Source organism: Pseudophryne corroboree, chromosome 11, assembly GCF_028390025.1.
Source record: "Pseudophryne corroboree isolate aPseCor3 chromosome 11, aPseCor3.hap2, whole genome shotgun sequence".
Classification (NCBI taxonomy): Eukaryota; Metazoa; Chordata; class Amphibia; order Anura; family Myobatrachidae; genus Pseudophryne; species Pseudophryne corroboree.
In genome coordinates, this window is record NC_086454.1 from 166627369 (window position 1) to 166643875 (window position 16507).

Sequence of the window (16507 nt, forward strand, 5' to 3'; positions counted from 1 at the left end):
TAGGAAAGCACTTTTTATTCAGTCTTCACTCTGTAATCATACTATAGCTTAATTTACAAATTGTGATGTCATTATCAGACTTAACTCACAAGAGACTTTCATCCTTGGTCTATAAAAAAGGCAGTCCTCTGTTATAAAGCTTGAAACAATTGTAAGTGGCTGATATGCAAATATGGAAATACAGAAAAACTGTCAATTCAATGCTAGGATAACATAAGGGGTGATGCTCCAACTGAAATTGGTCCTAGGCATTTAGGTTTCTAGTATCTATCTTCTCCTTTAAAAAATAGGTTACTTTTTATATATTATCATTGGTTTTGGACACATATTCTACATAATAACTATTGCATCCCTGAGCTTATTAGAAACTTGAAATAATATATATAAAGTATTGAATTTCTTTTCTTTGCATTTAAAAGATGAGCGCACTTCAGTAGATGCCTTTGCTCAGGTGAGGGTTCCATGGTGTAATTGTTAGCACCCTGGACTTTGAATCTAGTAATCTGAGTTCATATCTCGTGGGATCTAACATTGTTTATTTTCCTTTTGTTCATAGCTCCATTTTCATTCAATGTATGAGTATTGCAAATCTTCATTTAAAATTCATATAAATTCCATCATCTTCAGTGGTGTCCTTTGTTTAAACTCATTTTTAAACTTATCAAATCAGAAGTATGTCAAATATTTGGAAATAAGAAAAGATGCAATAAGAATGCAGAGATCCTTTACTTGTGCTCTGGTCTTTAGAAATTCTCCATTTTTTTTTACTTCAGTGTGCACTAATGAGAGGGGAGCACATATCTTCTTCTTCTTCTAGTAACACCTAGTGCCCTCTATGTTTGAGCAGCAATATAATAACTGATTAATTTGCCCTTGCATATCTTAGTTATGCCATATTGCTTGATTTGAGACAAAAGTCACTGAGCCATGTAGAGAAAAATCTTCATCAGCCAAAAGATGACACTCCCACTGGCTTCTGATATGTATTTGAAGAGATTTTGTGATATATGTGTCTATGATTTTTTTAAGTATTCATGCACTCCACCGATGAGCTCATTCCATTCTTGTCCATCAAGAAAAGCAAATGGCCCATACAGGGATCAAACCCATGACCTTGGCATTATTAGCACCACGCTCTAACCAACTGAGCTAACCAGCCACAGATATTGCTGCAAGCAAACACAAAACTGGCAAATGTACCTCAAAGCACAGATCATATTTTGTTTTTATAGCATTTCATTTTTCAAAAAAAAGCTTAAGCCATAGAGTCACTTGAAGCATGGGTATCATAAAAATGCTCCAGTTTCTTTCCACATTACAAAATAAAAAAATAAATATTAGATAGGATAATAACACCGATTAAGGCATCTAGTAATAGTATAAAAATAGACAATTTAGACAAGGAGTATATGCAAATCTAAGCAAAATCAATCTAAAAAATCTAATACACAATTTTTAATTGTAAATTTACAGATTGTTGAAAAAGATAATCCCAGGATGTAATCCATTATGTATTAAATTTAGTATGTTTTACCAAGTTGTGTATGAATAACTTTTAACACAAAAAAATATATATTGGGGAAGTAGCTTAATGTGCCCATTGGAAATAAAGAATGCTAGCCCATTTTGGAATGCAAAGCTTAAGAAAATACAAACTTCAATCCATAGGAAAGCACTTTTTATTCAGTCTACACTCTGTAATCATACTATAGCTTAATTTACAAATTGTGATGTCATTATCAGACTTAACTCACAAGAGACTTTCATCCTTGGTCTATAAAAAAGGCAGTCCTCTGTTATAAAGCTTGAAACAATTGTAAGTGGCTGATATGCAAATATGGAAATACAGAAAAACTGTCAATTCAATGCTAGGATAACATAAGGGGTGATGCTCCAACTGAAATTGGTCCTAGGCATTTTGGTTTCTAGTATCTATCTTCTCCTTTAAAAAATAGGTTACTTTTTATATATTATCATTGGGTTTGGACAAATATTCTACATAATACCTATTGCATCCCTGAGCTTATTAGAAACTTGAAATAATATATATAAAGTATTGAATTTCTTTTCTTTGCATTTAAAAGATGAGCGCACTTCAGTAGATGCCATTGCTCAGGTGAGGGTTCCATGGTGTAATTGTTAGCACCCTGGACTTTGAATCTAGTCATCTGAGTTCATATCTCGTGGGAGCTAACATTGTTTATTTTCCTTTTGTTCAAAGCTCCATTTTCATTCAATGAATGAGTATTGCAAATCTTCATTTAAAATTCATATAAATTCCATCATCTTCAGTGGTGTCCTTTGTTTAAACTCATTTTTAAACTTATCAAATCAGAAGTATGTCAAATATTTGGAAATAAGAAAATATGCAATAAGAATGCAGAGATTCATTACTTGTGCTCTGGTCTTTAGAAATTCTCCATTTTTTTTACTTCAGTGTGCACTAATGAGAGGGGAGCACATATCTTCTTCTTCTTCTTCTTCTTCTTCTAGTAACACCTAGTGCCCTCTATGTTTGAGCAGCAATATAATAACTGATTAATTTGCCCTTGCATATCTTAGTTATGCCATATTGCTTGATTTGAGACAAAAGTCACTGAGCCATGTAGAGAAAAATCTTCATCAGCCAAAGGATGACACTCCCACTGGCTTCTGATATGTATTTGAAGAGATTTTGTGATATATGTGTCTATGATGTTTTCAAGTATTCATGCACTCCACCGATGAGCTTATTCCATTCTTGTCCATCAAGAAAAGCAAATGGCCCATACGGGGATCGAACCCGTGACCTTGGCGTTATTAGCACCACGCTCAAACCAACTGAGCTAACCTGCCACAGATATTACTGCAAGCAAACACAAAACTGGCAAATGTACCTCAAAGCACAGATCATATTTTGTTTTTATAGCATTTCATTTTTCAAAAAAAAGCTTAAGCCATAGAGTCACTTGAAGCATGGGTATCATAAAAATGCTCCAGTTTCTTTCCACATTACAAAATAAAAATAAATATTAGATAGGATAATAACAAAGATTAAGGCGTCTAGTAATAGTATAAAAATAGATAATTTTGACTAGGAGTATATGCAAATCTAAGCAAAATCAATCTTAAAAATCTAAGACAATTTTTAATTGTAAATTTACAGATTGTTGAAAAAGATAATCCCAGGATGTAATCCATTATGTATTAAATTTAGTATGTTTTACCAAGTTGTGTATGAATAACTTTTAACACAAAAAAATATATATTAAGGAAGTAGCTTAATGTGCCCATTGGAAATAAAGAATGCTAGCCCATTTTGGAATGCAAAGCTTAAGAAAATACAAACTTCAATCCATAGGAAAGCACTTTTTATTCAGTCTACACTCTGTAATCATACTATAGCTTAATTTACAAATTATGATGTCATTATCAGACTTAACTCACAAGAGACTTTCATCCTTGGTCTATAAAAAAGGCAGTCCTCTGTTATAAAGCTTGAAACAATTGTAAGTGGCTGATATGCAAATATGGAAATACAGAAAAACTGTCAATTCAATGCTAGGATAACATAAGGGGTGATGCTCCAAATGAAATTGGTCCTAGGCATTTAGGTTTCTAGTATCTATCTTCTCCTTTAAAAAATAGGTTACTTTTTATATATTATCATTGGGTTTGGACAAATATTCTACATAATACCTATTGCATCCCTGAGCTTATTAGAATCTTGAAATAATATATATAAAGTATTGAATTTCTTTTCTTTGCATTTAAAAGATGAGCGCACTTCAGTAGATGCCATTGCTCAGGTGAGGGTTCCATGGTGTAATTGTTAGCACCCTGGACTTTGAATCTAGTCATCTGAGTTCATATCTCGTGGGAGCTAACATTGTTTATTTTCCTTTTGTTCAAAGCTCCATTTTCATTCAATGTATGAGTATTGCAAATCTTCATTTAAAATTCATATAAATTCCATCATCTTCAGTGGTGTCCTTTGTTTAAACTCATTTTTAAACTTATCAAATCAGAAGTATGTCAAATATTTGGAAATAAGAAAAGATGCAATAAGAATGCAGAGATCCATTACTTGTGCTCTGGTCTTTGGAAATTCTCCATTTTTTTTTACTTCAGTGTGCACTAATGAGAGGGGAGCACATATCTTCTTCTTCTTCTAGTAACACCTAGTGCCCTCTATGTTTGAGCAGTAATATAATAACTGATTAATTTGCCCTTGCATATCTTAGTTATGCCATATTGCTTGATTTGAGACAAAAGTCACTGAGCCATGTAGAGAAAAATCTTCATCAGCCAAAGGATGACACTCCCACTGGCTTCTGATATGTATTTGAAGAGATTTTGTGATATATGTGTCTATGATGTTTTCAAGTATTCATGCACTCCACCGATGAGCTTATTCCATTCTTGTCCATCAAGAAAAGCAAATGGCTCATACGCGGATCGAACCCATGACCCTGGCGTTATTAGCACCACGCTATAACCAACTGAGCTAACCGGCCACAGATATTACTGCAAGCAAACACAAAACTGGCAAATGTACCTCAAAGCACAGATCATATTTTGTTTTTATAGCATTTCATTTTTCAAAAAAAAGCTTAAGCCATAGAGTCACTTGAAGCATGGGTATCATAAAAATGCTCCAGTTTCTTTCCACATTACAAAATAAAAATAAATATTAGATAGGATAATAACAAAGATTAAGGCATCTACTAATAGTATAAAAATAGACAATTTATTCAAGGAGTATATGCAAATCTAAGCAAAATCAATCTAAAAAATCTAATACACAATTTTTAATTGTAAATTTACAGATTGTTGAAAAAGATAATCCCAGGATGTAATCCATTATGTATTAAATTTAGTATGTTTTACCAAGTTGTGTATGAATAACTTTTAACACAAAAAAATATATATTGGGGAAGTAACTTAATGTGCCCATTGGAAATAAAGAATGCTAGCCCATTTTGGAATGCAAAGCTTAAGAAAATACAAACTTCAATCCATAGGAAAGCACTTTTTATTCAGTCTACACTCTGTAATCATACTATAGCTTAATTTACAAATTGTGATGTCATTATCAGACTTAACTCACAAGAGACTTTCACCCTTGGTCTATAAAAAAGGCAGTCCTCTGTTATAAAGCTTGAAACAATTGTAAGTGGCTGATATGCAAATATGGAAATACAGAAAAACTGTCAATTCAATGCTAGGATAACATAAGGGGTGATGCTCCAACTGAAATTGGTCCTAGGCATTTAGGTTTCTAGTATCTATCTTCTCCTTTAAAAAATAGGTTACTTTTTATATATTATCATTGGGTTTGGACAAATAATCTACATAATACCTATTGCATCCCTGAGCTTATTAGAAACTTGAAATAATATATATAAAGTATTGAATTTCTTTTCTTTGCATTTAAAAGATGAGCGCACTTCAGTAGATGCCATTGCTCAGGTGAGGGTTCCGTGGTGTAATTGTTAGCACCCTGGACTTTGAATCTAGTAATCTGAATTCATATCTCGTGGGAGCTAACATTGTTTATTTTCCTATTGTTCAAAGCTCCATTTTCATTCAATGTATGAGTATTGCAAATCTTCATTTAAAATTCTTATAAATTCCATCATCTTCAGTGGTGTCCTTTGTTTAAACTCATTTTTAAACTTATCAAATCAGAAGTATGTCAAATATTTGGAAATAAGAAAAGATGCAATAAGAATGCAGAGATCCATTACTTGTGCTCTGGTCTTTAGAAATTCTCAATTTTTTTTAACTTCAGTGTGCACTAATGAGAGGGGAGCACATATCTTCTTCTTCTTCCAGTAACAGCTAGTGCCCTCTATGTTTGAGCAGCAATATAATAACTGATTAATTTGCCCTTGCATATCTTAGTTATGTCATATTGCTTGATTTGAGACAAAAGTCACTGAGCTATGTAGAGAAAAATCTTCATCAGCCAAAGGATGACACTCCCACTGGCTTCTGATATGTATTTGAAAAGATTTTGTGATATATGTGTCTATGATGTTTTCAAGTATTCATGCACTCCACGATGAGCTTATTCCATTCTTGTCCATCACAAAGGCAAATGGCCCATACTGGGATCAAACCCGTGACCTTGGCGTTATTAGCACCACGCTCTAACCAACTGAGCTAACCGGCCACAGATGTTACTGCAAGCAAACACAAAACTGGCAAATGTACCTCAAAGCACAGATCATATTTTGTTTTTATAGCATTTCATTTTTCAAAAAAAAGCTTAAGCCATAGAGTCACTTGAAGCATGGGTATCATAAAAATGCTCCAGTTTCTTTCCACATTACAAAATAAAAAATAATATTAGATAGGATAATAACAAAGATTAAGGCATCTACTAATAGTATAAAAATAGACAATTTAGACAAGGAGTATATGCAAATCTAAGCAAAATCAATCTAAAAAATCTAATACACAATTTTTAATTGTAAATTTACAGATTGTTGAAAAAGATAATCCAGGATGTAATCCATTATGTATTAAATTTAGTATGTTTTACCAAGTTGTGTATGAATAACTTTTAACACAAAAAAATAAATATTGGGGAAGTAGCTTAATGTGCCTATTGGAAATAAAGAATGCTAGCCCATTTTGGAATGCAAAGCTTAAGAAAATACAAACTTCAATCCATAGGAAAGCACTTTTTAATCAGTCTACACTCTGTAATCATACTATAGCTTAATTTACAAATTGTGATGTCATTATCAGACTTAACTCACAAGAGACTTTCATCCTTGGTCTATAAAAAAGGCAGTCCTCTGTTTTAAAGCTTGAAACAATTCTAAGTGGCTGATATGCAAATATGGAAATACAGAAAAACTGTCAATTCAATGCTAGGATAACATAAGGGGTGATGCTCCAACTGAAATTGGTCCTAGGCATTTAGGTTTCTAGTATCTATCTTCTCCTTTAAAAAATAGGTTACTTTTTATATATTATCATTGGGTTTGGACAAATAATCTACATAATACCTATTGCATCCCTGAGCTTATTAGAAACTTGAAATAATATATATAAAGTATTGAATTTCTTTTCTTTGCATTTAAAAGATGAGCGCACTTCAGTAGATGCCATTGCTCAGGTGAGGGTTCCGTGGTGTAATTGTTAGCACCCTGGACTTTGAATCTAGTAATCTGAATTCATATCTCGTGGGAGCTAACATTGTTTATTTTCCTATTGTTCAAAGCTCCATTTTCATTCAATGTATGAGTATTGCAAATCTTCATTTAAAATTCTTATAAATTCCATCATCTTCAGTGGTGTCCTTTGTTTAAACTCATTTTTAAACTTATCAAATCAGAAGTATGTCAAATATTTGGAAATAAGAAAAGATGCAATAAGAATGCAGAGATCCATTACTTGTGCTCTGGTCTTTAGAAATTCTCAATTTTTTTTAACATCAGTGTGCACTAATGAGAGGGGAGCACATATCTTCTTCTTCTTCCAGTAACACCTAGTGCCCTCTATGTTTGAGTAGCAATATAATAACTGATTAATTTGCCCTTGCATATCTTAGTTATGTCATATTGCTTGATTTGAGACAAAAGTCACTGAGCTATGTAGAGAAAAATCTTCATCAGCCAAAGGATGACACTCCCACTGGCTTCTGATATGTATTTGAAAAGATTTTGTGATATATGTGTCTATGATGTTTTCAAGTATTCATGCACTCCACGATGAGCTTATTCCATTCTTGTCCTTCAAGAAAAGCAAATGGCCCATACGGGGATCGAACCCGTGACCTTAGCGTTATTAGCACCACGCTCTAACCAACTGAGCTAACAGGCCACACATATTACTTCTAGCAAACACAAAACTGGCAAATGTACCTCAAAGCACAGATCATATTTTGTTTTTATAGCATTTCATTTTTCAAAAAAAAAGCTTAAGCCATAGAGTCACTTGAAGCATGGGTATCATAAAAATGCTCCAGTTTCTTTCCACATTACAAAATAAAAATAAATATTAGATAGGATAATAACAAAGATTAAGGCATCTAGTAATAGTATAAAAATAGACAATTTAGACTAGGAGTATATGCAAATCTAAGCAAAAGCAATCTAAAAAATCTAATACACAATTTTTAATTGTAAATTTACAGATTGTTGAAAAAGATAATCCCAGGATGTAATCCATTATGTATTAAATTTAGTATGTTTTACCAAGTTGTGTATGAATAACTTTTAACACAAAAAAATATATATTGGGGAAGTAGCTTAATGTGCCCATTGGAAATAAAGAATGCTAGCCCATTTTGGAATGCAAAGCTTAAGAAAATACAAACTTCAATCCATAGGAAAGCACTTTTTATTTAGTCTACACTCTGTAATCATACTATAGCTTAATTTACAAATTGTGATGTCATTATCAGACTTAACTCACAAGAGACTTTCATCCTTGGTCTATAAAAAAGGCAGTCCTCTGTTATAAAGCTTGAAACAATTGTAAGTGGCTGATATGCAAATATGGAAATACAGAAAAACTGTCAATTCAATGCTAGGATAACATAAGGGGTGATGCTCCAACTGAAATTGGTCCTAGGCATTTAGGTTTCTAGTATCTATCTTCTCCTTTAAAAAATAGGTTACTTTTTATATATTATTATTGGGTTTGGACAAATATTCTACATAATACCTATTGCATCCCTGAGCTTATTAGAAACTTGAAATAATATATATAAAGTATTGAATTTCTTTTCTTTGCATTTAAAAGATGAGCGCACTTCAGTAGATGCCATTGCTCAGGTGAGGGTTCCATGGTGTAATTGTTAGCACCCTGGACTTTGAATCTAGTAATCTGAGTTCATATCTCGTGGGAGCTAACATTGTTTATTTTCCTTTTGTTCAAAGCTCCATTTTCATTCAATGTATGAGTATTGCAAATCTTCATTTAAAATTCATATAAATTCCATCATCTTCAGTGGTATCCTTTGTTTAAACTCATTTTTAAACTTATCAAATCAGAAGTATGTCAAATATTTGGAAATAAGAAAAGATGCAATAAGAATGCAGAGATCCATTACTTGTGCTCTGGTCTTTAGAAATTCTCCATTTTTTTTTTACTTCAGTGTGCACTAATGAGAGGGGAGCACATATATTCTACTTCTTCTAGTAACACCTAGTGCCCTCTATGTTTGAGCAGCATTATAATAACTGATTAATTTGCCCTTGCATATCTTAGTTATGCCATATTGCTTGATTTGAGACAAAAGTCACTGAGCCATGTAGAGAAAAATCTTCATCAGCCAAAGGATGACACTCCCACTGGCTTCTGATATGTATTTGAAGAGATTTTGTGATATATGTGTCTATGATGTTTTCAAGTATTCATGCACTCCACGATGAGCTTATTCCATTCTTGTCCATCAAGAAAAGCAAATGGCCCATACGGGGATCGAACCCGTGACCTTGGCATTATTAGCACCACGCTCTAACCAACTGAGCTAACAGGCCACAGATATTACTGCCAGCAAACACAAAACTGGAAAATGTACCTCAAAGCACAGATCATATTTTGTTTTTATAGCATTTCATTTTTCAAAAAAAAGCTTAAGCCATAGAGTCACTTGAAGCATGGGTATCATAAAAATGCTCCAGTTTCTTTCCACATTACAAAATAAAAATAAATATTAGATAGGATAATAACAAAGATTAAGGCATCTACTAATAGTATAAAAATAGACAATTTAGACAAGAGGTATATGCAAATCTAAGCAAAATCAATCTAAAAAATCTAATACACAATTTTTAATTGTAAATTTACAGATTGTTGAAAAAGATAATCCCAGGATGTAATCCATTATGTATTAAATTTAGTATGTTTTACCAAGTTGTGTATGAATAACTTTTAACACAAAAAAATATATATTGGGGAAGTAGCTTAATGTGCCCATTGGAAATAAAGAATGCTAGCCCATTTTGGAATGCAAAGCTTAAGAAAATACAAACTTCAATCCATAGGAAAGCACTTTTTATTTAGTCTACACTCTGTAATCATACTATAGCTTAATTTACAAATTGTGATGTCATTATGAGACTCAACTCACAAGAGACTTTCATCCTTGGTCTATAAAAAAGGCAGCCCTCTGTTATAAAGCTTGAAACAATTGTAAGTGGCTGATATGCAAATATGGAAATACAGAAAAACTGTCAATTCAATGCTAGGATAACATAAGGGGTGATGCTCCAACTGAAATTGGTCCTAGGCATTTAGGTTTCTAGTATCTATCTTCTCCTTTAAAAAATAGGTTACTTTTTATATATTATCATTGGTTTTGGACAAATATTCTACATAATACCTATTGCATCCCTGAGCTTATTAGAAACTTGAAATAATATATATAAAGTATTGAATTTCTTTTCTTTGCATTTAAAAGATGAGCGCACTTCAGTAGATGCCATTGCTCAGGTGAGGGTTCCATGGTGTAATTGTTAGCACCCTGGACTTTGAATCTAGTCATCTGAGTTCATATCTCGTGGGAGCTAACATTGTTTATTTTCCTTTTGTTCAAAGCTCCATTTTCATTCAATGTATGAGTATTGCAAATCTTCATTTAAAATTCATATAAATTCCATCATCTTCAGTGGTGTCCTTTGTTTAAACTCATTTTTAAACTTATCAAATCAGAAGTATGTCAAATATTTGGAAATAAGAAAAGATGCAATAAGAATGCAGAGATCCATTACTTGTGCTCTGGTCTTTAGAAATTCTCCATTTTTTTTACTTCAGTGTGCACTAATGAGAGGGGAGCACATATCTTCTTCTTCTTCTAGTAACACCTAGTGCCCTCTATGTTTGAGCAGCAATATAACTGATTAATTTGCCCTTGCATATCTTAGTTATGCCATATTGCTTGATTTGAGACAAAAGTCACTGAGCCATGTAGAGAAAAATCTTCATCAGCCAAAGGATGACACTCCCACTGGCTTCTGATATGTATTTGAAGAGATTTTGTGATATATGTGTCTATGATGTTTTCAAGTATTCATGCACTCCACGATGAGCTTATTCCATTCTTGTCCATCAAGAAAAGCAAACGGCCCATACGGGGATCGAACCCGCGACCTTGGCGTTATTAGCACCACGCTCTAACCAACTGAGCTAACAGGCCACAGATATTACTGCCAGCAAACACAAAACTGGCAAATGTACCTCAAAGCACAGATCATATTTTGTTTTTATAGCATTTCATTTTTCAAAAAAAAGCTTAAGCCATAGAGTCACTTGAAGCATGGGTATCATAAAAATGCTCCAGTTTCTTTCCACATTACAAAATAAAAATAAATATTAGATAGGATAATAACAAAGATTAAGGCATCTACTAATAGTATAAAAATAGACAATTTAGACAAGGAGTATATGCAAATCTAAGCAAAATCAATCTAAAAAATCTAATACACAATTTTTAATTGTAAATTTACAGATTGTTGAAAAAGATAATCCCAGGATGTAATCCATTATGTATTAAATTTAGTATGTTTTACCAAGTTGTGTATGAATAACTTTTAACACAAAAAAATATATATTGGGGAAGTAGCTTAATGTGCCCATTAGAAATAAAGAATGCTAGCCCATTTTGGAATGCAAAGCTTAAGAAAATACAAACTTCAATCCATAGGAAAGCACTTTTTATTCAGTCTACACTCTGTAATCATACTATAGCTTAATTTACAAATTGTGATGTCATTATCAGATTTAACTCACAAGAGACTTTCATCCTTGGTCTATAAAAAAGGCAGTCATCTGTTATAAAGCTTGAAACAATTGTAAGTGGCTGATATGCAAATATGGAAATACAGAAAAACTGTCAATTCAATGCTAGGATAACATAAGGGGTGATGCTCCAACTGAAATTGGACCTAGGCATTTAGGTTTCTAGTATCTATCTTCTCCTTTAAAAAATAGGTTACTTTTTATATATTATCATTGGTTTAGGACAAATATTCTACATAATACCTATTGCATCCCTGAGTTTATTAGAAACTTGAAATAATATATATTAAGTATTGAATTTCTTTTCTTTGCATTTAAAAGATGAGCGCACTTCAGTAGATGCCATTGCTCAGGTGAGGGTTCCATGGTGTAATTGTTAGCACCCTGGACTTTGAATCTAGTCATCTGAGTTCATATCTCGTGGGAGCTAACATTGTTTATTTTCCTTTTGTTCAAAGCTCCATTTTCATTCAATGTATGAGTATTGCAAATCTTCATTTAAAATTCATATAAATTCCATCATCTTCAGTGGTGTCCTTTGTTTAAACTCATTTTTAAACTTATCAAATCAGAAGTATGTCAAATATTTGGAAATAAGAAAAGATGCAATAAGAATGCAGAGATCCATTACTTGTGCTCTGGTCTTTAGAAATTCTCCATTTTTTTTACTTCAGTGTGCACTAATGAGAGGGGAGCACATATATTCTTCTTCTTCTTCTTCTTCTTCTTCTTCTTCTTCTTCTTCTTCTTCTTCTTCTTCTTCTTCTTCTTCTTCTTCTTCTTCTTCTTCTTCTTCTTCTTCTTCTTCTTCTTCTTCTTCTTCTTCTTCTTCTTCTTCTTCTTCTTCTTCTTCTTCTTCTTCTTCTTCTTCTTCTTCTTCTAGTAACACCTAGTGCCCTCTATGTTTGAGCAGCAGTATAATAACTGATTAATTTTCCCTTGAATATCTTAGTTATGCCATATTGCTTGATTTGAGACAAATGTCACTGAGCCATGTAGAGAAAAATCTTCATCAGCCAAAGGATGACACTCCCACTGGTTTCTTATATGTATTTGAAGAGATTTTGTGATATATGTGTCTATGATGTTTTCAAGTATTCATGCACTCCACCGATGAGCTTATTCCATTCTTGTCCATCAAGAAAAGCCAATGGCCCATACGGGGATCGAACCCGTGACCTTGGCATTATTAGCACCACACTCTAACCAACCGAGCTAACAGGCCACAGATATTACTGCCAGCAAACACAAAACTGGCAAATGTACCTCAAAGCACAGATCATATTTTGTATTTATAGCATTTCATTTTTCAAAAAAAAGCTGAAGCCATAGAGTCACTTGAAGCATGGGTATCATAAAAATGCTCCAGTTTCTTTCCACATTACAAAATAAAAATAAATATTAGATAGGATAATAACAAAGATTAAGGCATCTACTAATAGTATAAAAATAGACAATTTAGACAAGGAGTATATGCAAATCTAAGCAAAATCAATCTAAAAAATCTAATACACAATTTTTAATTGTAAATTTACAGATTGTTGAAAAAGATAATCCCAGGATGTAATCCATTATGTATTAAATTTAGTATGTTTTACCAAGTTGTGTATGAATAACTTTTAACACAAAAAAATATATATTGGGGCTAGTAGCTTAATGTGCCCATTGGAAATAAAGAATGCTAGTCCATTTTGGAATGCAAAGCTTAAGAAAATACAAACTTCAATCCATAGGAAAGCACTTTTTATTCAGTCTACACTCTGTAATCATACCATAGCTTAATTTACAAATTGTGATGTCATTATCAGACTTAACTCACAAGAGACTTTCATCCTTGGTCTATAAAAAAGGCAGTCCTCTGTTATAAAGCTTGAAACAATTGTAAGTGGCTGATATGCAAATATGGAAATACAGAAAAACTGTCAATTCAATGCTAGGATAACATAAGGGGTGATGCTCCAACTGAAATTGGTCCTAGGCATTTAGGTTTCTAGTATCTATCTTCTCCTTTAAAAAATAGGTTACTTTTATATATTATCATTGGGTTTGGACAAATATTCTACATAATACCTATTGCATCCCTGAGCTTATTAGAAACTTGAAATAATATATATAAAGTATTGAATTTCTTTTCTTTGCATTTAAAAGATGAGTGCACTTCAGTAGATGCCATTGCTCAGGTGAGGGTTCCATGGTGTAATTGTTAGCACCCTGGACTTTGAATCTAGTAATCTGAGTTCATATCTCGTGGGAGCTAACATTGTTTATTTTCCTTTTGTTCAAAGCTCCATTTTCATTCAATGTATGAGTATTGCAAATCTTCATTTAAAATTCATATAAATTCCATCATCTTCAGTGGTGTCCTTTGTTTAAACTCATTTTTAAACTTATCAAATCAGAAGTATGTCAAATATTTGGAAATAAGAAAAGATGCAATAAGAATGCAGAGATCCATTACTTGTGCTCTGGTCTTTAGAAATTCTCCATTTTTTTTTACTTCATTGTGCACTAATGAGAGGGGAGCACATATCTTCTACTTCTTCTAGTAACACCTAATGCCCTCTATGTTTGAGCAGCATTATAATAACTGATTAATTTGCCCTTGCATATCTTAGTTATGCCATATTGCTTGATTTGAGACAAAAGTCACTGAGCCATGTAGAGAAAAATCTTCATCAGCCAAAGGATGACACTCCCACTGGCTTCTGATATGTATTTGAAGAGATTTTGTGATATATGTGTCTATGATGTTTTCAAGTATTCATGCACTCCACGATGAGCTTATTCCATTCTTGTCCATCAAGAAAAGCAAATGGCCCATACGGGGATCGAACCCGCGACCTTGGCGTTATTAGCACCACGCTCTAACCAACTGAGCTAACAGGCCACAGATATTACTGCCAGCAAACACAAAACTGGCAAATGTACCTCAAAGCACAGATCATATTTTGTTTTTATAGCATTTCATTTTTCAAAAAAAAGCTTAAGCCATAGAGTCACTTGAAGCATGGGTATCATAAAAATGCTCCAGTTTCTTTCCACATTACAAAATAAAATAAATATTAGATAGGATAATAACAAAGATTAAGGCATCTACTAATAGTATAAAAATAGACAATTTAGACAAGAGGTATATGCAAATCCAAGCAAAATCAATCTAAAAAATCTAATACACAATTTTTAATTGTAAATTTACAGATTGTTGAAAAAGATAATCCCAGGATGTAATCCATTATGTATTAAATTTAGTATGTTTTACCAAGTTGTGTATGAATAACTTTTAACACAAAAAAATATATATTGGGGAAGTAGCTTAATGTGCCCATTGGAAATAAAGAATGCTAGCCCATTTTGGAATGCAAAGCTTAAGAAAATACAAACTTCAATCCATAGGAAAGCACTTTTTATTTAGTCTACACTCTGTAATCATACTATAGCTTAATTTACAAATTGTGATGTCATTATCAGACTTAACTCACAAGAGACTTTCATCCTTGGTCTATAAAAAAAGGCAGCCCTCTGTTATAAAGCTTGAAACAATTGTAAGTGGCTGATATGCAAATATGGAAATACAGAAAAACTGTCAATTCAATGCTAGGATAACATAAGGGGTGATGCTCCAACTGAAATTGGTCCTAGGCATTTAGGTTTCTAGTATCTATCTTCTCCTTTAAAAAATAGGTTACTTTTTATATATTATCATTGGTTTTGGACAAATATTCTACATAATACCTATTGCATCCCTGAGCTTATTAGAAACTTGAAATAATATATATAAAGTATTGAATTTCTTTTCTTTGCTTTTAAAAGATGAGCGCACTTCAGTAGATGCCATTGCTCAGGTGAGGGTTCCATGGTGTAATTGTTAGCACCCTGGACTTTGAATCTAGTCATCTGAGTTCATATCTCGTGGGAGCTAACATTGTTTATTTTCCTTTTGTTCAAAGCTCCATTTTCATTCAATGTATGAGTATTGCAAATCTTCATTTAAAATTCATATAAATTCCATAATCTTCAGTGGTGTCCTTTGTTTAAACTCATTTTTAAACTTATCAAATCAGAAGTATGTCAAATATTTGGAAATAAGAAAAGATGCAATAAGAATGCAGAGATCCATTACTTGTGCTCTGGTCTTTAGAAGTTCTCCATTTTTTTTACTTCAGTGTGCACTAATGAGAGGGGAGCACATATATTCTTCTTCTTCTTCTTCTAGTAACACCTAGTGCCCTCTATGTTTGAGCAGCAGTATAATAACTGATTAATTTTCCCTTGAATATCTTAGTTATGCCATATTGCTTGATTTGAGACAAATGTCACTGAGCCATGTAGAGAAAAATCTTCATCAGCCAAAGGATGACACTCCCACTGGTTTCTTATATGTATTTGAAGAGATTTTGTGATATATGTGTCTATGATGTTTTCAAGTATTCATGCACTCCACCGATGAGCTTATTCCATTCTTGTCCATCAAGAAAAGCAAATGGCCCATACGGGGATCGAACTCGTGACCTTGGCATTATTAGCACCACACTCTAACCAACCGAGCTAACAGGCCACAGATATTACTGCCAGCAAACACAAAACTGGCAAATGTACCTCAAAGCACAGTTCATATTTTGTTTTTATAGCATTTCATTTTTCAAAAAAAAAGCTGAAGCCATAGAGTCACTTGAAGCATGGGTATCATAAAAATGCTCCAGTTTCTTTCCACATTACAAAATAAAAATAAATATTAGATAGGATAATAACAAAGATTAAGGCATCT

The 16507-nt window shown here is 32.8% G+C and overlaps 9 non-coding genes across 9 annotated transcripts; all 9 read right to left on the reverse strand.

Annotated features, from left to right (window-relative positions):
• Positions 1 to 1085: 1085 nt before the first annotated feature.
• Positions 1086 to 1159, reverse strand: TRNAI-AAU (transfer RNA isoleucine (anticodon AAU)). Its single transcript has one exon. It is a non-coding gene; the product is annotated as a tRNA-Ile (tRNA).
• Positions 1160 to 2761: 1602 nt separating this feature from the next.
• On the reverse strand, positions 2762 to 2835 carry TRNAI-AAU (transfer RNA isoleucine (anticodon AAU)). Its single transcript has one exon. It is a non-coding gene; the product is annotated as a tRNA-Ile (tRNA).
• Positions 2836 to 6083: 3248 nt separating this feature from the next.
• On the reverse strand, positions 6084 to 6157 carry TRNAI-AAU (transfer RNA isoleucine (anticodon AAU)). Its single transcript has one exon. It is a non-coding gene; the product is annotated as a tRNA-Ile (tRNA).
• A 1587-nt stretch (positions 6158 to 7744) lies between these two features.
• Positions 7745 to 7818, reverse strand: TRNAI-AAU (transfer RNA isoleucine (anticodon AAU)). Its single transcript has one exon. It is a non-coding gene; the product is annotated as a tRNA-Ile (tRNA).
• Positions 7819 to 9408: 1590 nt separating this feature from the next.
• Positions 9409 to 9482, reverse strand: TRNAI-AAU (transfer RNA isoleucine (anticodon AAU)). The gene has a single exon. It is a non-coding gene; the product is annotated as a tRNA-Ile (tRNA).
• A 1584-nt stretch (positions 9483 to 11066) lies between these two features.
• On the reverse strand, positions 11067 to 11140 carry TRNAI-AAU (transfer RNA isoleucine (anticodon AAU)). Its single transcript has one exon. It is a non-coding gene; the product is annotated as a tRNA-Ile (tRNA).
• Positions 11141 to 12893: 1753 nt separating this feature from the next.
• On the reverse strand, positions 12894 to 12967 carry TRNAI-AAU (transfer RNA isoleucine (anticodon AAU)). Its single transcript has one exon. It is a non-coding gene; the product is annotated as a tRNA-Ile (tRNA).
• Positions 12968 to 14555: 1588 nt separating this feature from the next.
• On the reverse strand, positions 14556 to 14629 carry TRNAI-AAU (transfer RNA isoleucine (anticodon AAU)). The gene has a single exon. It is a non-coding gene; the product is annotated as a tRNA-Ile (tRNA).
• Positions 14630 to 16223: 1594 nt separating this feature from the next.
• On the reverse strand, positions 16224 to 16297 carry TRNAI-AAU (transfer RNA isoleucine (anticodon AAU)). Its single transcript has one exon. It is a non-coding gene; the product is annotated as a tRNA-Ile (tRNA).
• Positions 16298 to 16507: the final 210 nt, after the last annotated feature.